We start from the raw sequence: 23,621 nt of genomic DNA, 5'->3' as shown, positions 1-23,621 counted from the left end.
GCCCTGTGACTCTGCGTGCCAAGGGCTCTATCTGGCACATTTCTGAACTTTGCAAAATTAACTGTGCCGAAGAGAACACCATCAAACGCGTCCGGCATTGAGTGTAAACATCTTCAAACCATGATTCTGCGCCATCAAGCGTTCTCCAGCTAATTTCATTTGGTGCATTACTCTGGAAGAAAATCCAGGCCAAGTGAAACTACGGAAATGGGAACAATGCATGGAGGAAAAAATCTCACCCCATTAAGGGATCCGTTTCTTCCCTGTACAAATAAGCCCACCACGCCTTGGAGGCAAGGCTAGATGGCTCCAGGATATTATCAGAATACCCCCGCGGGCCCTCCAGGACGGAGGGAGCCCTGCACCACCGAGAAGGAAGGTGTTGAGCAGCAGGGCCCCAGCGCTGGGCGCATTTTAGGTAACTCAAAAAAGCTAAGCGATCGCCCCCCCCCCCCCAACCGCCACCCCCGAGGAGGCGCAGAAGCTGGTTTTCATGGGTTTTTACAGGGAAGGCGAAAACACGGCCCCACACTTTCCAATCCTCTAGGCAATGTTGGGCAATGGGCACTGACAGCATTTGGGGGGCCACTCTCCTTCCCCGCAGGGCCGCCGCGCGCTCGGCCGGCCGGCCTTCCGTAAGGCTTTACACCGGCCCCGTCCGCTTCGCTCTCTCCAGCTCCTCCACGACCTTCCGAGATCGGCCTCCCTCCCGCCAGGACTCTCCGCGGAAGCGTCACCCTTGGCGCTCTGGCTCCGCGCGCCGCCGCACTCCTCCATCTCCCAGGGGCGGCCCCGCAGGCGAGCGCCGGACGCGCGCGGCCGGGCGCGGGAGAGTATAGGGGGGTTGTGGCGGCGGGGGCGCGCGGGCGGCTTCCGGCGGGGGCGCGCGGGGCGCGGGCGGCGGGGCGGGGCGGTTCTGGGGGCGGGGCCGGGACAGCAGCGCCCCCCGCCGAGCGGCGTGCAGGCACCGCCCCCGCGCGCCGCAGTCCCGGCTGAAGCGTCTTGGCCGTGGCCGTGGCCGTTAGCGTTGCCTCCAGCAGGCTCTGGCGGCGGAGGCGATTCCCCGGGCTCGCGGAAGGCAGCGGGCGGCCCCAAGCCCGTGGCCGCCTGGAGCAGCCCGGCGCTGGGGCAGGGGAGGCGAGGCGACGGCGGCGGCGGCGGCGGCGGCGGGTTGTGCCCGGCCCCCCTCCTCCTCGCCTCCAGTCCCCGGGCGACTGCGGACTCCGGGCAGCCCCCGGGCGGCGGCCGACGCGGCCGAGCGGACGGCGGGGGATGGCGAGATAGCGGCGCGGCAGCGGCCCGTGAGTGCCGGAGGCGGGTGGGCGCGGCGCGGGGCGTGGGGAGCGGGAGCCAGGGAGCCCGGAGCCCGGTCCCGTGGGCGCGTCGCCGCGAGCGCCTGGCGGCTCGGGCGGGGTGGAGGGCAGCGCTGCGGTCGGCTCTGGTCTGGGGGCGTCCGCGAGGAGGGACGGGGGGAGGGGGAGCGCTCCGGGTCGCACCGCTCTCCGCGCGCCCTTGGGCCACCTCGCGTCCCGGAGGGCGCCTACTCCGCGGTCGCGAACTTCTGCCCCACATAGGGCAGTAAGTTCTGAGACCATAGGCTACCTGGGGGATGGGAGGGAGCTTTAATATTTATTTAACTTTGGAGATGGAATCAACCGATTGATTTCGTGACCCCGTACTTCAGCTCTTCATGAAACCACTTCTTCCTCCCTTCTTCCCTTATTTATACTGTATTTGACCTACCTGTATTTTTGTGTGTTTATATCCGAAGGCACTAGACTCAAAAAACCCAGAGTTAAAGCGTTAGTGATCAAAGTTGGGTTTCATGAAAGATGCGGCTTCTGATAACATTGTCTGAAAGTGGGGAGCTGGAATCTTGAATCCTTACCCCGACAGAAAACTGCATTTCTAGTGGTTGTGCATTTACGTCTGGGCTTGAATAATGTGATTCTGGTCCCCATCTTCCGCTACCGAAGTATATATATATAAGGTCTTTTATTCTTAGTTGGGTATCTTAGTGTGCCTTTTTGTGGAGGGTGTTTAATGCAGGCAAATATTGATACAACGTGTACGATTATAGAGTAGCATTTGTATAGAAATTAATTTTTTGCATTTCTTTTTATGTGTTCTTTTAACAAATTTTTCAGCAGAAGGGTTTCAGTTTAAGGTTTGTCTTCTGACATGTTCATTTTCAGTTTCAGATTTGTCTTTCATTTAAAAGTTTTGCTTGGAGTAAAATTAATGTTGATATAGTACTATCCTTTAGTCAGGGGTCCACAAATGAATCCTAACTTGAGTTTTAAGCAAATTTCCATCCCTTACAAATGAAAAATTAAAGCGTTTGTACAGTGCAAATGATGCTTGCCCCTCCCCTTAAAATTATTATTTTGCCACAGATGTGAAATCCTCTTTCACTAATATCAGAGGGTTCCTTGTCTAAGCCTGGCAGAAGAGGGGAATAAGTAGTATAGTGTTTTCAGAAACTCCAGACTCTACTCTTGTTTTTTACATTGACTTTCTATTTTATCATTAGGTGGAAACTGTGTTAATTTGGAGGCTTCATTAGGTAGTAACAAGCTCAATTTAAATACGAGGTATGCTTTCAAGGTGAACTTAGCAGCTCTTTCCCTTCCAAGAATTGAATTGAGGCTTATTTGCTTTGTAATAGGTGAGATCACAAGCTAGCCTCTCTAATTAGTGGAGACTTGGATTCTCTTCTGGGAATTAACGATCAGGAACTCTTGCTGTCAAGTGAAACTTCTGTGATTTTTGAAAGCCTGTACTTTTGATGATCATTCCTGAATAATACGTTGGCAATAGTATAAATTATTCTGATACTAAAATTTATTGGATTAATTTGTGCGACGGGCACTCTGTGCCCACTGTAGGAGATTGAATAGACATAAAAAGATCTGGAGCACAAACTATGTATCTCTCTCCCCTCTCTGAAACATAGCACCCTGTTCTCCCCAGGAACCAGGGTTACTAGTTCCTTGTGTATATCTTTCCAGATATAGCTTATGCTAGTATAAACATTTTGTATGTGTTCTTTATATTTGTCTTTCCACAAATGAGGACACATTGTATAAGCTGTTCTGCACCAGCTCCAAGCCCTTCCCTTAGAGTACTAAATCTTGGCAGTCCCTCTATCAGTACTTAAGAGCTGTCTAATTCTGTAAGAGCTGCTGAGAGTACTCCAGTAAGGGTTGAACCATTATTTATTTAATCTCCATTTTATTGAGATATGTGTAGATTGTTTCTAATACCTTGTTATAAAATTTTTGTAAAACAATCGTTTTTAAGGTTTTTAAGTGGATTTTAATTATTCCCAAAGGCCCAGAGGAGCAGTAATTGACTTCTTTGCCTCACATTCCAGGAAACAAATGCCCTTACTCTCCAGTATACACCTCTTGCTTTTGTATAATTTCATAGTGATCCATTAGGATCTTTGGTGTCTTTGTGGGGAAGCCTGATCCATGATGGCCAGGAACTAAAGTCATACACCTTGATTTAACACCCTGCCTCTTTGTTCTGAGGGAAAAAAAAAAAAAAAACCCCAAACCATACATAAACTCTAAAGAAGAATCTGTAAGAAAAATTTAAAAGAGGGTAAATATTTCCAAACCTGGAGAAAAGACTGTGCCTTTGATTAAATTGAAGATGAAGGCAGTTTTGGTTCCATAGGGCTTATTTACCATTAGGCACTAAAATGCCTGCCTTCTGTAGATTATCACTAATATTTCCTATTTAATGTTGTTGACTTAATAAAATAAGTTGTACTGCTGATCCTAGAGATTGTGCCTAATACATCATAAAAGTTGAGCATTAGCCAGTGTTGACCTGTAAATGTTCATTATATTTATTTTTTAGTGTTTTAAGACTCCTGTAAGCTCTAGTTTTTTCCAACTGATCAACTCTTCTAGCATTTAAGGTGTTTTCCCTTTATTAGGTGGCACCTACCATTGTAGTACAAAACTGTTAATATTGCCTAAATATTAAATAAGTATATAGGAGCATCTGTTACATTGCAGACAGCTTGATGGGGACTGCAGATATCGTGGTGCACAGGGTAGACAGACTCGCTGTAAATGAGTTCACATCTTACTGGGGGAGATGAAGAAAAAGCAGAGAAGCAATAAGGGCGGTAATACCAAATAGTGCTATGTACTGGGAGAGTAGTAAGAGTTGCTCTAGTGAAGAGGGGCAGAATGGGGGCCGTTATTTTAGATTGAGCTGCCCTGGAACACTCTAGCTCTTAGGTGGAGAGATTTGAACAGAGTTGAATGAGGGAAGACATCTGTGTTTAGAGGTCTGAAGGAAGAGTGGCTCAGGCAGAAGGAACAGTAAGTGCAAAGGCCCTGCAGGGGGCGGTCTGAGCCCCTCTCTTGGGAGGTACTGGGGCTGTCTCTGTGGCTGGGGTTTATGATGGAAAGGGAATGGGGGCAGGCCGGAGCCATCAGGCACTGCATTTGGTACACTGGGTGTTCACGTGTGTGTGAAGGAATGTTTGCTGACATGGAATAGGCCTTGGATGGTGGTGGTCCTCCACCTGCCGGATGCTCCAGGAGAATGGGCGGGGTTTGATCGCTCCCCATTCTTCCTCACCACCAGGAATAGCTTAGGTTTGGTCAAACTGCTTAGATTCAGGAGTTTCATTTGAGCTTTCCATTTTGGCTCTGGCCCTTGATGTTACCAAATCAGTTACACATATCATCCTCTCAAAGTTAGGTTTTTGTTTTTTTTTTTTTTAAACACTGGTTGCATTTGACTGCTTTTCCATGAAATTAAAGCATGAAGCCTTAAAAACCTACCTAATTTTCCAGGACATTATAGTGATTTCTGAGTGATATAGTCAGAAGTTTCATCTTGATTTCAGTAGATTTGCTAGCTGCTTTAGTATAAAATTTTCAAAGATGCCCCCCCTTTTTTGTATACTGAATACATTAATTCCTTTGGGCAGATGTCAGGCTAATGTGCAAATAACATATATGTGCTCTATGCAGGTACTTTATTCTCACAGGAAGAATGTGTTCATGTTCTATTTTAGGGACTATCAGGAACCGTGGTATTTCCTCTTCCCAACTTCTAATCTGTTTGTCATTCTAAATACATATTCCTTTATATTAATTGAAAGCGTGGGAAATGAGTTTTGAGCCAAATAATTGTTATACATGTCTAATAAGAATCTGTTATCTTTCTCTTGACCGTGACTTTTTGGCTTCTGTCTGCCATTAGGAGTTTTGTCATCTTGTGGAATGAGGGTTCTGAGTTGTTTAATTTGCTGTTCTGATTGGTTGATGCCAGAACCAATAAGTTGTGTCTAGGTTTATCTTTCCAGTTTTTTCTCATAAGCTCTGCGCAAACACTATGTAAAGGATGGCTTCCATGACTCCTCTAAGGCTTAAGGAGAATCAGCTTTGTCCTTTGTCACTGTCCCTGCAGTAAAAGCTCTTCATGTAGCCGAAGCATGTCCACAATCTGTTTTATATGTAACTGGTTGTGGTGACTTAGTGGCTTAGATGGTTGAGTTAAAGTACTTCTACTACTTTCCTTCTGTTTCCTCTGTATACGATAGAGATGCAGGAATTCAGATTTGTCTTACATTATCTAACATTACAGCACATAAACCCTCTCACCAGTCGTTGCTGCTCAGGTCCCTCACTTGAGCAAAGGTGTTTATCAGATACCGTTTTATGGTTTTATGTTGAAAGTTGAGAAAAAATCTCTGGTGGGTGTATTTTTCATGGAATTTTGCATTGAGGTGAGAAAAATCTTGGCTTTTACAACCGTTCTCCTGGTTTCTAGGCCAGGTGCAGAAGAATCTTGGAATCATCCTCTGTGCCGGTCATTGAGATTCTCTCTGGATTATTAAGTGGCAGTATCTGGACAAACCACAAGGAGGCGATATCACTTCCTGAAAGTGTGCGTGTGGCACTTCCCTAAAGGGGGGATTTGGAGGCTGAGGCCCCTTGATGTGCATTTCCTCTGACTGCTGTGCGAAGCAGCCCGCAGGGAGACTGTGGATCTGAGGACACTTTGAAATGGTGGTGGCAGGAACATCTGGTGGAAAATAACAAGTGGTGGCAGAAGAAGTGCTTCCCATTTCTAATATTAGAAATGCTAATGGGGCCGTGAGCTGTAGACGTTCTGCAGACAGAATGCTGTGTGTCCACTGAGTCGAGGGTGGGTGTAAACTGCAAAGGAGTGAGGTCCACCCGTGCTGCAGTCCCTGAGGGCACCAGGGTGCCTCCTGAAAGCGGTGCCAGCCATTCCTGGCCGCAAGCTAGGAGGCTTCTGCGGTACCAGTGAGGTCCTGTTTCACATCTCATTCTCTCAGTATTTATAGTGCCCTACAGAAGGGAAGGAGGCAGGGGCGTTTCAGAAACCTCTTCAAAGAAACCATTAAAGTTGGGAGCTTACATCTTCATCTAATTGGAACCCGTCCTGTGTTGATTTTTTGAAGACACCTGGGTCCACCAGAGTTTTACTGTTTACTGTAGATGTAAAATTATCTTTTTTGGAAATCTATGTTCAGATTTTGTGGTACTATATAGAGCTTAAAATGCAGAGCTCTTGTCAGTAATAAGAACTTAAACATTCAAACAAAACCGAACAAAGTCTGGAATTTGAGAGCCAGAAGTCGTGGGTCATCTGGTAAACGTCTTAGTTCACTGATGAAGATCCAGAGAGGTTACAGTTTGCCCAAGAATCCAGTGGTTCCAGACTGGCACTGTAACCATGATTTGCTGATTCTTCCCTGAAGGGTCCTGAACATCCCCCCCCCCCCCCGCCGGAATAGCTGCTCATTGAATGCAGGGACTTTGTGGGCTCCATCACTGTGTCCTCAATAGAGAACATTGTCCAGCCCATAGTAGGCATTAGGATATTTGTTGATAAATGAATATCTACAGGATTTTAACAACTTCAGATTGCCATATTGACTATAAGATAGTACAGTATTTATAAAGTTTGAAAGAATATACAATTTCATGAGTTTCTGTTTAAAAAATATGGCATATTGCTATTAAACCCTTCAGTATTAAGCCTATTATTAGCCAGATAGGCAAGTGAAGATGTGGGGTTTTACTTAGCAGCGTGGTACCTTACTGAGCCTGATTTCACTAAATTTTCAAATTGTCATTTCGTAAGCTCAGTCGGCTGGGATTTGATGTCATTAATGTCTTTTATTTCCTACTCGAAAACATACGTATTTTAAAATACAGCATTTGTTGTCTGAATTGTTTGCTGTTTTTCTAGATATGTTTTACTAATAGTTTCACTATTTTTAAAACTTGAGGCTATATAGGGATTTGATTGTTTAAAAACCAGTCTAGCCAACTGGTGGGTTTGGGGAATTGTCACTTTCAAATGCTGCTGGTGGGTGTTTCAATTGTCATAACTTTCCAGGAGGGCAATTTTGTATTACTCATGGAAAGCCTCAAAAATGTGCAGTGTCCCTTAGTCAGGCATTTCCATCACGAGCAATTTAAACTAAGGAAAAAGAAATAAGTATGTGTACAGAGACCAATCTGTAGCAGTGGTTCTTACCTACACAGTGTTTACAGATACTGTATTCACATCGGTAGCTTTCTCCCCAGCAGTGACTCTTGGTGGAAGTCTGCTTGGTGGAGCGTCTCAAAATTGGTAAGGGGGTGCTCTCTGAAGTTTGGGAAAAACACATTCCAGATTCTGGTGACTTCCCCACAAAGTACACAGAGAAAAACCCCTCTAATTTGCAAAAATGGTTTTCATAGTTTTGTTTATGATAGTTGTAAATTAGAAACAGTTTAAGTGCTCAATAATAGGGAGATTAGCTACAAATACTGTGGTATGTACATGTAACAGAGAACCCTTTATTTATTAACAGTGAGGTAGGGGAGTAATTTACTGATGTGAAAGAAAATCAGAATTTGCAAACTGAAAAAGCAGATTGCAAAATGGCATGTGTAAATTGACCTAAATTTTTTGGCTATTTGTTTTGGAGGGTAAATACGAGAGAATGAGCGTGTGTGTGTGTGTGTGTGTGTCTGTGTATACAATTTGGTAAAATGCCAGGAAAATTATATACCAAATGTTAGATGAGATTATCTTTGTGTGTTGAAATTGCAGGTGACTATTATATTTTTATTACAATATTCCTGATTTCTTTTATCTAAAGCATGTTACATAGTTAAGAGAATGGGATTAGATGCTGTTTCCCATTTATGGGTTATGTGAACTTGAGCAAGTTGTGTCTTGTGTCTCTGTGCTTGTCTGTAAAATGGGAACAATGCTATCCAACTCAGGTATGTGCAGGTTGTGTTCGATAAATGTTATCTTGACTTCACTAATCTGATATGATTAAGGCCAATATTATGTTCCTATTAATACAGAATTTCTAAGCAGAATAACTTGTTTTACAGGTTCTATCAGACTCTTGTGAAAAGCATTTTGGGACATTCTGACAAAATATTTCATTGCTTCTGGTCACTGGGAAATAATTTTGCTGAATTTTTATTTACTTTAAAACCGAAATTCTTTCCATTGCCAAGAAATTTTATTTTGAATTTAAAGCTTTTTTTTTTCCCCCTCCTCCTTCTGTTTCTGTCTTTAGTAGTCTTGTGTGGTAAGTTCTTGAAGGTCAAGATCGGATCTTTCCTTTTGTAGAGTTGGAATGAAATGTGATGAACTCATTCAGTAACTGTTAGGGGCATTTTTTTTTTTTTTTCAACTCCCCAGGCAGTGGGTAGGCTCAGCTACAGAGCAGAGGCCAGGACAGGTATTCCCCTTCATTCGCAGGACATGGAAAGTGTACAGTATGGTGGCAGGGCCCGGCCAGGAGGTGCACTCACACACACTCAGTAAATGGTATTGCCACAACTGACAGGCAGGCCTTATTTCCTCTCCTGCAGTTCTGAAAGAAACTTTGTTGTGATGTTTCTTTTCAGTGAACACAAACATTGTCTCCTGCTTACTCTACAAATGACATGAGGAGCAGAGAAGGTTATTTCCTTCACTGAGGATTTACTGATGATTTACATGATACACTTGTGAGAAGATCCTAGGCTGATAGTCTTAAAATTGGGACCGTGTTTCTTCTGTGAAGGACATGCCTTTTTGATGTTATCTTTTATAAAATTATTGAGATGGGTTCCTACTAATAAATTCAGGACGAATGGAATTCATGGGCATCCCATTTGAGAAATTCTAGCCTGTGATCTTACTGAGGATGAGGGCAATAAAGCATGCAGCTTAAAATACACCAAACGGCATTAATTTTGGAATTTCCTAATGCGAGGACAGTTCTGAAGTTGGCAGCAGTTGACAAATTCTGACCTAAAGTAGCCGCAGCAGTCACGAAGGAAGCCTCAGAACTTTCATGACAAGCGGTGACCTTGCATTTCATGTTTTCCCTCATCTGGCCCTAATAAAAGAAGATGGTTTCACCAGTCTTTTTTCCTCGTGCCTCTAAAATGCATGGAAGGTTAAGTCATGTCACAGGTCAGAGGCACCAGCAGAACCAACATTTTATTTGTCACTTATCTCATGTTTTTTCTGCCTGCTCTCTTGCTTTCTTTCCATGGTCCACCTTACTCCCTCCTTCCCGCCCCCACTGGAACCAGCAGTAGCTTTCCTTTTTTTTTTTTTTTTTTTTTTTGGTTGAGGGGCGATCGCTTTCCAGAAAGAAGCACTCTTTCTCTCTCTCAGTGGGACGGACTGGGTATGTATTGGCAAGAAGAGAGCAGCCAGGCTGTGTTGACATGCAGACAGGAGGCTGTTGGGTAGACATTGCATTTAGCCCGCTTGCCTTTTCTCAAATGCCAGCTTTGATAAAAGTACAGATGTCTCTGTTTGGGAACTTTTCAGCTCACTGCCGCATAGTCAGGGCTGTGGTTGCTCTTCTCAGATATTCCAAGGGGTGTATTGCTGGGATCAGAAGCTCAAATGCTTACAGGTGCAGTGAAGGTCAGGTGCCTGGCTGAGTGGGTCTGATCTGCCTGCTGTCTTTGTGCTTTTGGGAGAGACAATAAGAAATATCTTTTACTATGAGGTGGGCAACAGTGACAATCTAGATAGTAAATGGCAACTGAAATTTGTCTCTGTTCTGGAGACCAATAATAAAAGACAGTGGGGGACGTTGGATGTGGGGCAGCGCGAGCTTAGTTTGGAAGGGTGTGTTGCTCTTTGTTAAATGGGCAAGGACAGATTCTGGGCAGAGCACACATCATGTGCGGTGACACACAGGACAGCCCAGTCTGGCATATTTGGTGGGACCCGAGCACAGGGGCATTGTGGGCAAAGGTGGGAGGTTAGGTGGCATGAAGCAGTGGAGAGCCTTGTGTCTCAGCTAAAGTTGGCCCCTTTTCCAGTGGGTCAGGAGAGTGATGGAAAATTTCAGGCACATGAGACCAGCATTTCAGAAAGATGACTCCTGGTTGTGCCGTGGAAGGCTTGGGAATCCAGAGCCAGTGAGGAGCCCTGCAGTCGCCTAGGCTGAGGGGAAGAGGTCCCCAGCAGGCCCAGTCCCTCAAGTCTGTCTGGATTTTCCTTCTTAACACCAGCAGCACACACAGTGGGAAGACAGCAAGCTCCTCTCATACCCAGTCTGCCCTGCCCTTTCTTGAAGCTTCTGATTAGACTCAGCAGAAGCATTCTCATGTCCTCAGAGCTCCCGAACACAGTTCTGCTGGTGCCCTACCCTTAGGTTGCTAAGTGTTCAAGAGGTCCCTGAGCGTGGGTGGTATTATAAAATAGGGAGCAGTTGAAGTCTGGAAGATGTTGGCCACAGGGTACAAACTTTGAGTTACAAGATGCGGGAGTTCTGGGGGTCTCATGGACAGCATGGTGCCTGTAGTTAAGTTCGTAATGTATGCTTGAAAATTGCTGTGGGACCAGATCTTAAGCGCGTTTACCCCTTCCACACACAAAAAGGTAACTGTGAGGTGGTAGACATGTCTGTTAACCTGATCGTGTTGTCATTTCATTGTGTATATCATCACATGAGCAGGTTGTACACGTGAGATGTATCCTGTTCGGTCACTTGTCCCTCAGTGAAGGTGAGAAGACAGCTGGGAGCAGGCACACCCACGGAGAGATGGGATAAGACCATGTGGAGTGAGATTTATGTTGAAGCAAGAACTTTAAACGATTTGGGCAGTAGGAAAGACAGTAACCGCTTAGGTTTGGAATGAAGAACACCTTCCTGTTGGATTACCTACTGGCTGATTTTTCAGACTGGAAGTGAATCCTCCCAATTTGCTGCCACTGGAGGACAGGGTCTTAGGCATTGTGGTGAAATGACACACAAGAGCTGTCCTTGTCCCTGTTTCAGCAGTTACATGCCATTGTTGGTCCATTCTACTTGATCCGTCGTCTGTTTTTCCCATGTGTTACTGCTAAATCATGTCTCTCCCGGCCTGTGTTTCACTTTCTGCATGGGATGCTGTCGTCAGCCTCTGCATCATTTGATTTCGGACCCTGAAATGAGCACTGCTAAATTATCTTTTGGACTAGTTGACTGAATTAGTTTATTAGGATCCTCATTTTTAAATGCAACATATTTGCTGTTTTGCCCATTTTTTTATCCTTAGATTTGATGAATGTGATTCCTGTGTCAGCATCCAGTTCATTATTGAAAAGGTCAAGAAAAGCAGAACTGTCATGTCTGTTAATCTTTGTCCAGCATCCAATAATTAGCCCCCCTCCAGTAAGGTTGAGCATGTGGTAGTGAAAAAAACCCTTTACTCTTTCGTCTACAACCTGTATCTCTTGCTCGTAAGGACCCTTCAGGCATTTAGAAGAGATACTCTTCAAATACCTCCTGTTTCTGGTGCTTGATTTCCCAGGTGCGCATCCTCATCAGGTGAGGGGGTGCGGTGGGGCTGAAGTACTTTGGCCTAGGGTCCCTTTTCTGACATGTTCTGTATTTCTTACCCGGGATCAGCGTCAAGCGCACGTGGCTCTCATCTGTAGAATCTGCTTTCTTGATAGTACGGCCCACAGAACATCCCTTTCCCAAACAGTCTGGCCAGAAATCAATTCTGTTGCATTTTTCATTCTCTGTTCCACTCTGTTAGAAGTTTCAAGTGAGTATAAGATGAAGTCCTGGGCTTGTAAAAGCTTTGAAGATGCTGCTGATGGTGGTCAAAAGCTAAAGTTTCTCTTTTCATTCTTTTTTTCCTTTTTTTTTTTTTTTTCTTTTGAGAAGCATTTGCATTCTAAGGTGATGTTTAGCACTTGGAGATCTGGAATGAAATAATACCCTGAAGAACAGAAAAGGACCATTTGAATTCTTTGGGAAAGGAGAGCTTTGAGAGTCCAGCCCCAAAGAATGTTAAGAAAACATTCAGGCGCATTTTCGTCAATATCTGTACACTGAAATACAAATCTTGAAACAGTTTATATTTTAAGATTATTTCAACAGCAAGTCAAGAATTTTTTAATGCCAATACATTTTGAAAACAGGTTGTTAACTGGTGCCCTACGAACTGTACTTGGCCTACAGATGTGTTTTCTTTGGCCCACATAGTGTTTCATAAAGAAGTACTTGCCAGCATTTAAAAATAAGGCGATTTCACATTACAAAACCAAACCAAACCAAACCTGCATCCCTGTCCCTTTTTGAAACCCTTGAAGGTCTCAACTGCACTGGACCCATGTTTCCTACATGGCAGTTGTCTAGAATAAGGCCGCATCTGGGAGCTATCTGCCACAGCTGTGCACTCTGTGTTCGTCCCTGTGGCCGGCCTCACTCACTGCATCGCGCTGGTCCTCCAAGTAGGTTTGAGTTTGCACTTGTCTGCTGAGTTAAAGAGCTAACCAGGTAGGAGCGTACTTCAGAGTTGGGAGGAGAATAGGAAGGTGGTAGCCATTTGCTCTTTTGTTCCCTGAACGTAGGCTGTTTGACCTTGGACATGATGTGATGACTGGCAGTGCTTGGGAGAGCAGGTGGAATTCGCCCCCCAGGAGCAGTGGTCAGCTGGGCAGCGTGGAGGAGAGCAGCGTCCCTCCTGGCATTCCAGATCTGCTAGTTCAAGGTGACAAGGTGTCCCAAGACTAAAACAGCTCTGCATTTCTTAGCATATGGAAAATAGGGAAGGTAGGCCCTGGATCATCATTGTGTGATTTGAGAGGTGAGGAGAGTCATTTAAGGTCACATACCTGCCACCTGGGCCGTGGTGGACTAGGGACTGAAGCCCAGGACTCGCGACTCCGGTTCAGTGAGTTTTCCACACCACGTTTTTCATTTTTGTGTCACCGGTGCAGAGGTGAAGTTGGTAATCAGGCCTGGATTCAGATGCAAGTTCTGCCCCTGAATAGCTGTGTGACCTCAGGCAAGTGTCAAAAACCTCTTTGTGCCTCATTTTCCTTGTTAAAAAGAAGGGGAGAATAATGATACTGACCTCATCGGATGGTTATGGGGCTTCAATCTGATAATTGCATTTAAATAACTTAAAACAGTGACTATAGTAAATAGTGCATTAACAGTGCATGGTGTCTGAAAAATAATATTTGTAAAGTTCTGTATTATCACAGAGGACTTCGCTAAAACCAGCATTTCAACCACACAAAACTATTACATAGTATGTGTTTCCCTTTTAGAATTTAGAAAGGACTTTAAAGATCATTTAACTCTATGTTAGTTTTTTTTTTTTAAAGCCTACAACAATTTGACCCAATTTTATTTTTTTATTCATAAAGTTTTCTGTAGCCGACAGGTGTATTCAAAAGCCTACCGTTCAACTTTCTCTTCAGAATGTTAAAGAAACAATTGGATGTCACCAAAGTATTTTCAGTCCTCCCCAAAGACACTGTGTGGATGGATTTGTTCAATTCACTAAATAGATCTGGAATATATAGTGCATATAAAAAATCCTTTAGATGCAAGAGAGTTGTAAAGATAAGTTCTGCTCTTCAGCAGCTCATAATTAATGGGAAGAGAGGGTGGGGGGAAAGGAGAGAGTAGTGTCCATAGTACCTGGTGTGGGGTGAGAAATGCTTGAACTCAAAACCAAGCGAAGGGCAGCGGGAACACGACGAGATGTCTGCGAGAGGCAGGAGGCAAAGATGCCCCAAGAACAGCCGAAGGGGAGGATCAGACTATGGGGCCAAAGTTTGACTTTGACTTCAGACCTGTAGTCGGAGCTGCTGGTTGGAGCTTGAAGGGACAGTGAGGGTCAGAGACGGAGAAGCTAATCAAAGTCAGGAGAGTCACTGTGGAAGCTGGAGGCCACGGGGTGGGTTAAGCCAGCACTCAGGTTCTTGGGCCAAGATGCTGCTGAGGGCCTGCCAGAGCCAGGGGATGTGGAGAGAGGCGTGAGGGACAGGGAGTGAGACAGGTCGCCTTTAGGAGGGAGAGCTGACCAGTCAGTGGAAGGGCTGGGGAAGGAGGAGGAGTTAGGGTTACTCTCGCTGGGGTGACCCAGGAGAAGACTCGGGCCCTGAAGCAGGACTGAAGAGAGCAGGTCGGGAAGGGAAGGTGAGTGTAATTTGATACCTGTGGAGATTTTGAGGGATCCAAGAGCTATCTAAGTGGATATGTAGCATCAAAAGATTCTGTCACTCCTGCAGGACCTCCTTTGAATTGGGGGTGTATAGACAAGCAAACAGTTGCCTAGTGGGCACGGGGTTAATCTGTAAATGGGAAGAGGCCAGTCCTGGAAGTACAGATGCGGAGATCATGAGTTGTGAACGATGTAAGCGGCAGAATAGGTAATGCAGTTCAGTGAAGAGCGAGCAGTGGGCTAATAAGGGAGTCCCCCCAGGAAGCGGAGGAGAAGCGCTCTCTTCAGGGCATCTCTAGTCCGCGGGGGAAGGAACGGATCATTTAATGGATGGTGTTAGGCTAAGTGTGACCTTTGGGGACTGGGGGGAGCCTGGGTTCCTGACTCTCGTCCTACATCCAAATTAATTTCATATGGATTAAATTTTCACATGTAAAAAGGCTTAAATAGACTGGGAAACTGTATAGGTGACCATTTATACGGCTTTGGCATGAGAAGAGTTCATGGTCAGAAACCATAAAGGATGAAATTGGGAAATCTGACTTAAAGTCGAACAGAAACCTCACTGAAAAGTAAGGAAACAAACTGGAAATATTTGCAATGCTGGTACCAGTTCATATGCATGCTATGGTATGGTGTTAGGGTTTGTTTCTTATCAAGCAGTGAAGAAAAGATTAATGTCTGATTAGAAAAAATGGGCAAAAGACAGAATAAGCATCTTACATATAAAGCATTGAGGATTACCAATAGACCTATGAAACGTACTTCTGACTCCATAGTCAAGGAAATGCCATTTACGGCCTAAGAGTTGGAAGAGATTAAGGAAATAATAATAATCATCTTGCTGTTGGTGAGAGTGTGGGGAACCAGGTAGTGGGGAGCAGAGCTGTTCAGATCCTTTTTTGAAGTTTGGCTGCTCTTCGGCTTTTCCCCCAGCAAGTTAAAGATCCCTCTTGGCAGGAGTGGTGTCCTTCAGCTCCTTTCTTTGGCATAATAATAGGGTGTTTCACCCTGTGGGAGGAGGCAAGAGCAAGTTCATTTTTGTCGCTAGACATCATTAGCATTCATTGACGGCTTGTGCAGGCCCAGTGCAGGCCCAGTGCGCTAACAACCCCAAGGAGGGCAGAGGCGAGCGTGGAGACATCACTGGTCAGCGCGGCGTGGCGGAGCTGCGGGCGGATCCTGGAGCACATGGAGAAGGCCAAGGGGCCCATCCCACAGAGGCAGTGGTTTGAGGGGAGACCCTAAGGCCTGTGGGGAATGTGGGGAGCCGGAGGTAGTCAGCCTGCTGTAGGGTGGAGCGGAGAAGACTGTTGGAGGGGTTTGTCCTTGAGGCTGGCCAGGAGCTTGATGTTGGAGCAGCGGGAAGACTTCAAAGGATTCGAGCACCTCAAAGGATTCGAGCACCCGAGTGAGGTACTCACATTTGTTCTGACTTGCTCAAGTTCATAGTGAGTGGGCTCTTCAGTGAACGGGGACATCTCCCTGGGGTGAAGATCGCCAGAACTGAAGGAGAAGAACTAAGGATCCTGAGAAACAAAGTCACAGACCAAGAAATAACTGTGCTTCTTTTGGGGGAAACATGTTCCCCTGCAGAGTCCACAAAGATCTATAACACAGCAGAAGGTCCGTGGTAGGATTATTTTCCCGCCTGCGGATTCAGATGACAGTAGGATTCCCACGTTTGGGGTTCACAAGGCTCTTGGTGTCTCTTTGTTTTTGCGGCGCTCCCCCCCCCGCCCCCCGGTCAAGAGAAACGCCTCACAGTTCTTAGGAGGTACTAAATTCCAAGCAACCTAGTATTTATGACCTGACACTGGAGTAGCAGTTTGGAAAAATAATGCATAACAATTAAAAAGATAAATCCCATTTTTATTTTTCTTAAAAATCCGATTTTTATTTTTCTTAAAAAGCTGCATGTGTGAACTGTGGAGCACTGCGTAGCTTCTCAAACCTTGGGAACGGGTCGAACACTGTCACCCTTGTTCCCATTTCTACATGAATTTTTGAATGGATGGTGCCTGTGTTTTATTGTAGTAACCAGTGACCCTGTCTTTGCAAAATACAAGATCATTGAGAGAGGGAAGTATGGCCTGGTGTTGAAACTTAACTACCTTGAGCTGAAGGTTCTGACCGTGACGGACAGTGATGTTGCTGTTTTCTTTTGACAGCTTAAAAGTACATCGAGATACCCCAGTTCACTGGCCTCTGTGCCTCGCAGGCACCTCTGGGCCCGGTTTGGGAACCACAGCTCTGCCTTGGGTTCCAGCCTGGGCTGTGCTTGGCTCAGCCGGCAGCCCACTTTGGAGCAGGTCTGCCCAGTGCCAGGCACTGCGCTGGGTCGCAGGGCTCACGGTGAACCCAGAGCAGGCAGCATCCTCTTACCTGCTGCTGGAGGAATGACAGAATCGGGAAGTGCTGCCCTGGTGTGGGGGTCAGCAGGCTTTCTGGAAGGGGCCGGGTAGTACGCGAGTATTTCAGACTCTGCCGGTCCTGCAAGTGTCTGTGGAAGCAGCCGGGGGGGGGGGGGGGGGGGGTGTGTGTGTGGCACGCAGACACATGGGCATGTCTGGGTCCTGGGAAACCTTCATTGACAGCAGGGCTGGCAGCGGGTCACATTGTGAAGGCCCTGGAGTAGGTCATTGACATGTTGTGGAAACAGAAGGAGCAGCTGACCTGCTGGGGAACCCCAGAAGGATCTGAGGCCACCGTGGGCTCTTCCTATCGCCAGGCAGGGTTTCCCTGCGTGAGGGGGCAGAGAGCAGTCCAGAAAGGAAGTCCAGGCAGAAGGAAAATTTGTGCAAATGTAAGGAGTCATAAAGGGATGTGGCAGCTTGGGAGGGCTCGGGGCTACGGTTTTGTGGATTGTTTTTCTCGTTTTCTCATTTTTTTTTTTTTTTGTTTGTTTCCTAACTCACTTTTTTGGTAGAAATTGTATCTTTTGAGCTCTGGCATAGCTTTATAAAATGTGTTTTATCCTCTCAGTTAGTAGCTTGAGTATAGAATTCACGTATGAAAGTCATTTTACCGTGCAATGTTGGAGCTGCTCTCTTTAGCCTTTAGTTCTAGGAAGTCTGCTGTCCCCCTCCAGCCCCCCACTGTGTTTGGGGACCACACACCCCGTGTCTACTCTCTCTGACCCGGCAGCCTACTGTGAAGATAGCACCGGCACTGTCCCTGTGTCGTGGAGGAGGACTTGTTGGGCTCACGGCAGCAAGTCCCACGGTCCTGGGCCAGAGTCCCAGGCTCTCATTTCGGAGTCCGTGTACAGCTGCCCTTCCTCTCCCTGACAGCTCTTAAGATTTTCTTTTATACAGTTACTCTCCATGGCGTCCTTTGGTATAACTGTAAATTCACTCTACTGCGTACTTGGTCGGCTCCTGGAGAACTCAATTTCTTGCAGCTGAGTATATAATTCTTTGTGTCTTTGTTATTGCACTGGTTTCTTAATCCCTTGAAAACACTGCTTCCTTCAAGCTTCTCTCTTCCTGAAAAAACCTTCACTGTCTCCCTACACGTCTAGTCACAGTCGGCTTTCCCAAAATGGCCAGGTTTGTGTTTCTCATTGGTATGTCTCACTCTGCTTAAATCCCGATACTTCACTACAATACAGTCGAGTCTCCCTGACTGCAGTGTGTGTTCCTGAAAAGCTGCCTTCAGAGGCAGTGCTCCAGGAACTGAAGATCGTGTGTGTGTGTGTGTGTGTGTGTGTGTGTGTGTGTGTGGGGGGGGGGGGGGGGGGTGGTGGTTATTGGAAGTGAGGAATGCAGTTAGGAGAGAGGCTGCTGGTCCCAGTTTTTCAACAGTAGTTTTCTCCCCTGATAGAAAAGAGGAAAGAAGGGGTACTAAGAGTATGAATGAGCAATATGGATGCTGTTTACTTTACATTTCAGTCTCCCTCGCTAGGGGTAAACATACCAGCATCTCCTCTCCTGCAGGTTTGGTGATCTGCAGGGACATGTTTATCTTGCCTTGTAGTTAAGTGGCTTTTCTCCCTCCAGCGTGCAGTTCCTTTTGTGAAGCAGTGACAAGGGTCTCATTGGGATGGCAACAGGATAGACTCTTGAGGTAAAAGATGCTCTGGATCCTCTTCATTTTCTGTTTTCCTGACCTCACAGGTGCTTCTCAGGCCTCTTCCTACTGACCTTGGTGCGGGAGAGTCCTGCCGCAGAATGCGCTAGCTCTCCACCACATTTCTCCTTCCCCTCCCCACCCCACCAAAAAGAAAAACACAGACTAAACCAAATCTGCCTGGAGCCCAGTTTCTGGTCCTCCTCTGCCTTTACTTTCCTCTTCCAGCTCTCTTTTCTAACTATCCTGGCCGGAAAAGACCAAAACCTCATGTAGGCTGGAGCCCGAGTACTCAGGGCAGAGGAGAAAGCAAAGCACAGTGCATTTGTGACGTTCCGTTTTCACAAGAGGGGCCAGAAAGCTCTGCACGAGGGGTTGGTCTGTCACAACCTAAGGCTGAGGTCAGGATACAACATAAACAAAATAAGCAAAGAACAGGTTTTTTGTTTTTTTTTTCTTTCCATTCCAACAGTTTTATAAATTGATTCTGCTTGATCAGTTTCCTTAAAAAGAAGGTTTGTTGACATTTTTTTAATCCTTTAACATAATTATGTTGCATAGGATACAGACCAGTGGCCCGTGGGTGGGATACAGTCGGAAGATCTATTTTGTTTGGCTTTTAGAATATTTAAAAACTACAAATTCGTTCCTTAAATACAAATTTGAGGGTTTCATAGAAATTCCCAGGTTTCTACTTTGACTTGAAAAATCAGAAAAATCTGGCAAAACGAGGCCCACTGCTGCCCCCTCTAGGTGAGGCTGACGAGCTCCGGTTTGCATCACCTGTGGGCAGAGTTGCTCTCCTTTTGCCTTCCGGATACTTGGATTCGCCCTCTGCGGCTGCAGCAAGGGACCATGATCCTAATTTCAGAAACTCTCTAAAAATGTGTGCTCCTCTAGGAATAAGGCATCAGTGGGGAAAATAGTAAATTCTGGCAATGTTTCTATTCGAAGGGAGCAGAGACAAGGTTCATTGGTCCTTTTTCCCTTAAAATACTTTAGAACATTCTATTCCTGTACTGTCCTGGCCTCAAGTGAGTCCACTCAAAATTTTTGCTTAGCAGAGAAGTCAGATCGATCACAAGCATAATGTTGTATGACTTAAGTGACACACTCACCATTTTCTACATCAATGTTACCGACAGAAGAGAGTTTTCTCTACATCCTGCCTGTGTTCAGTTAAGCAGATGTTGGTGACACCGTCATTGGTCCTGCTGTCCCCAAGCAGACCCTGCACCCCGTCTGCCCCTCGCTGACCTTCTCAGTGGTGTCGTGTCCTTGATTGGCACCCGCCGCTGGCGCTGACCTTGTGTCAGTCTGTCTGCTTGCTCCTCGCCTGTCAGCGGGAGCGCAGTATTAACACCTTAACTCTGCGAAGTTTCTCCTGTGGACCTGAGCAGAAGTGGCCACTGTGCCCTCGCTCCTGAGCCTGAGGCCAGGAGGGATTGAGGGATTTGCCTCAGTCACGCTGCTCTGTAGCCCTGGAGCCAGCACGAGAGTCCCGTGTCCCCAGGACCTGGTCCAGAGCTCCGCGGCCTCGGACCTGCCCTGTCACTTCATGGGACACACACCTCTCTCCTGGAACAAGTGCAAACCTGTAGTGAGGGGCTGGTTTCATTTCAGGAGGATGTTCAGCCGTGAATATGGTTTGTGATGGTTTCCGTTCTGGTTTGGTCATAGTTGGGGCTCCTTTATTCAGTTATTCCTGCACGTGCCATGGAATTCTATAACTTTAGCAACTGGCATTGTGAATACGTTTTCATTCTACTCTGTAAGCTCAGTGACATTGGAAATGACTAGGGAGTCATTCGGCTAGCAAATAGTTGATTGAATGCTTTTGGAAATATGTGCCTGTTTGGGTTATAATTCTGTAAGCTACTTGAGATTTGTCTCCTGAGACAAATTTTGACAGTACTCAGCAATAGCCAAGAGGAGGTCTTGCCATCTGCTTTTGCTAAGAAAAGTGTTTTCTGAATTATCCTTGTGGGCTCCAGTTGTTACGATGTTGGATCTTTTTTCCAATATCAAGTCCCTGTTCTTAACATCTCTTCTCACATGTTCTGTTTTTGTCTCTTTTTTTCCCCCTGAAAGATTGCTCAATGTTCTGTCTTTAAAAAATTTTTAATATCAACCAATACATTTAACTTGTAAGTTATTTTTATTTCTCGTTATTCCTTTTTCGTTGAATCCTCTTTTAGTTGTTTCTTTTTTTTTTTTTTTTAAAGATTTTATTTATTTATGTGAAGGAGAGAGTGTAAGCAGGGGGAGCGGCAGAAGGAGAGGTGGAAGGAGTAGGCTCTCCCACTGAGCAGGGAGCCCGACTCGGAGCTCGCCATCCAGGGACCTTGCGATTATGACCCAAGCCCAAGGCAGACCCTCCACCAGCTGAGCTAGCTACCCAGGCATCCTCATCCTCTTCGAGTTTTTATGGCTATGCTGTATTCACTTTGGGAGTCTACTCAGAGGTGGTTTTCCTGGTTTTTTTAGGTCTCCTCTTTTCTGCATTATCCCTATTCTCTCCGGGAGTAATTTTTATTTTCCTTCTAGGGAACCTCTTTGTTCTGAATTTGTTTTTATTGTTTTAAGCTTGGCTTGTCTGTTTTATGATCCTTTGTTGTCTGTTCCAGCATAAAAACAAGGCCCTGCTCAGTCTGACCTGGAGTTCTCAGTGCATTGGGAGGACTTGTCAGCTGGCGGCCTCGTTCAGCGAGAGTGGATAGGAGCATCATTGCTCTGAGGAATCCCTCAGTGTCAGATGTGGAAGCCCTTTTTCTTGGACATCTGTGTCTTTGTTAGTTGCTCTCAAATCCTGGGCAGTTCTTTCACATTCTATAGAGGATGTCTCCGTTTCAGGAGTAGGAACATGTCAAGGTTGAAGTCCTTAAACAGATCTCTGATACAAACAGACGGTCTGTAAACAGCCTGTGAACAGTAAGTCACTGCCGTCTCCTCTGTGTACCTGCAGAGCATTTATATGGCACCACCAGCCATCCGTCGTTGTGTTTCCACCAAATCCATAGCCGTCTTTGCTTCCTCTCCTCTCCCTGTATGTCCCACAGCACACTAAATAAACTTACACCACCTGGTGCATGTGTGGCACTCTAAGTGCCTTACACATTTACTCTTTTAATCTTTACAACAAACTTATGGAAAATACAGTTACTATCCCCACTCCACCCAAGAATCCAGACATGGAGAGGTTAAGGCCATATAATAAGTAGCAGAGTTAGGAGCCCCAGTCCATTTTTTTGTTTTGTTTAGATTTTTATTTAAATTCAAGTCCGTTAACATATATTGCATTATTGGTTTCAGGGTAGAATTTAGTGATGGGACTGTTGCATGTACACCCAGTGCTCATGGTAACAAGTGCCCTCCCTAATGCTCCTCACGCATTTAGCCCGTTCCTCCCACCTCTTCAGCAACCCTCAGTTTTTCCCTCTAGTTAAGTCTCGTATGGTTTGCCTCCCTCTCTGCTTTTATCTCTATTTTTCTTTTCCTTACTCTGTGTTAATGTGTCATCTTTCTTAAATTCCACATAATGAGTGAAGTCATATGGTATTTGTCTTTCTCTGCCTGACTTACTTCGCTTAGCGTTACACCCTCTAGTTCAGGGGTTGTTGGCGGGAATGCAAACTGGTGTAGTCACTCTGGGAAACAGCATGGAGGTTCCTCAGAAAGTTAAAAATAGAGTTACCCTATGACCCAGCAATTGTACTAGTAGATATTTATCCAAATGATACAAAAATAGTAATTTGAAGGGGCACATGCCACCCCAGTGTTTACAGCAGCAATGTCCACAGTAGTAAAAAATATGTATAGAGGTCAGATGTCCAGTTCATGTTCTTAAATCATCACACTGTCCTGCCTCTAGCACAGTGGGAAGACCCTGCCATTTCCAGAACAGATGCTGAATCTGTCTCTTCCACGTCTGCTCTTAGAACCCTAGTCCTCATCACTGGTGGTTTCACCTGGCTCTGGTTTCCCTACCTCTGCTCTTCCCTGGAGTCCACCTCCATGTAGCAGCTACAGAAATATTCCCAAAGTGCAGATCAGATCATGGATTTCCCCCTGATGAAAACAACAGTGCAGGGGCCCCTGGGTGACTCAGTCGTTAAGCGTCTGCGTTCGGCTCAGGGCATGATCCCAGGGTGCTGGGATGGAGCCCCGCATCCGCCTCCCTGCTCAGCAGGAGCCTGCTTCTCCCCCTTTCACTCCCTCTGCTTGTGTTCCTCTCTCACTGTCTCTGTCTGTCAGATAAATAAAATCTTAAAAAAAAAAAATCTTAAATTTCTTAGTAGTTTATATATATGTATTTCCCAGCTAGATTCCAGGCTCCCTGAGGGCTGGGACTTTGGTTCAGTGTGATCCTCCAGTGCCTGAATGGGGACCCAGCACTTGGTAGTCTGTCTCTGGTCATTTGCTGACAAGTGTCTTTCGAGCTCTTAGGCTGAACAGCTCCTGCCTACAAGGCATCCCTTTCCCCATGGCACACTGGCTTCAGTCCTGCTCGTCTGTAGGAGTGGACATCTCTTGTCTACCAGTGGTCCCTTTCCCATGATCGTTGTAATATTTGTTACATCTTAGTCATTTGTGTGTATTGGGTACTGTTTTAGCCACATCTGTGAACTCCCTATACTGTTATTTAACCTGATTTTTTCTTACATGCAATAGAAACTTCACATCATAGTGTAAATGAAAAGAAAGACACTACTTGTCATAAGTGACTATATTAATTGAACTTAAAAATGTCATTCCATAGATAATTGAAAATTGTCAAAACTTCAGTTTCACGTATTGCTTTTCTACAGTGTAGTAGTAGTATTGGAATGGAGAGCTGAGAAATACATTGTTTGGTTATAATCTTGAACTTGAAACCTGCCATTTGAAAACTGACCCTGTGATGGATCACAAAAGCTACAGCTGTGTTCGATTATTGACATCCCCCAAAGCCAAGGCAGCTTGGGTCTAGTTAGTCTGCAAAGTTACTAACGTACAGTACATGTCAGTACCCGTCAGTATCTGTCAGTATCCACTCTCCGTGGTGCTGTGCACAGCCCAAGAGGTGTC

The 23,621-nt window shown here is 45.7% G+C and overlaps 1 protein-coding gene across 2 annotated transcripts in view; it reads left to right on the top strand.

Moving 5' to 3' along the window:
• Nucleotides 1-302: 302 nt before the first annotated feature.
• The window catches only part of LIFR (LIF receptor subunit alpha), a 76,597-nt gene continuing 53,278 nt past the window's right edge, over nucleotides 303-23,621 (top strand). Inside the window, exon 1 of one of the 2 annotated variants that reach the window (XM_004737990.3) lies at nucleotides 303-418. The gene's annotated coding sequence lies outside the window, so the exon portion shown is untranslated. Of the gene's footprint in view, nucleotides 419-1,172; nucleotides 1,302-23,621 lie in introns of those variants that run through there. The other variant, XM_045079489.1, reaches the window with a different exon arrangement.

The sequence above is a fragment of the Mustela putorius genome, unplaced genomic scaffold, assembly GCF_011764305.1.
Source record: "Mustela putorius furo isolate JIRA1106 unplaced genomic scaffold, ASM1176430v1.1 tig00000407_pilon_pilon_pilon, whole genome shotgun sequence".
In the NCBI taxonomy this organism is placed as follows: Eukaryota; Metazoa; Chordata; class Mammalia; order Carnivora; family Mustelidae; genus Mustela; species Mustela putorius.
This window is presented reverse-complemented; position numbering and strand designations above follow the sequence as displayed.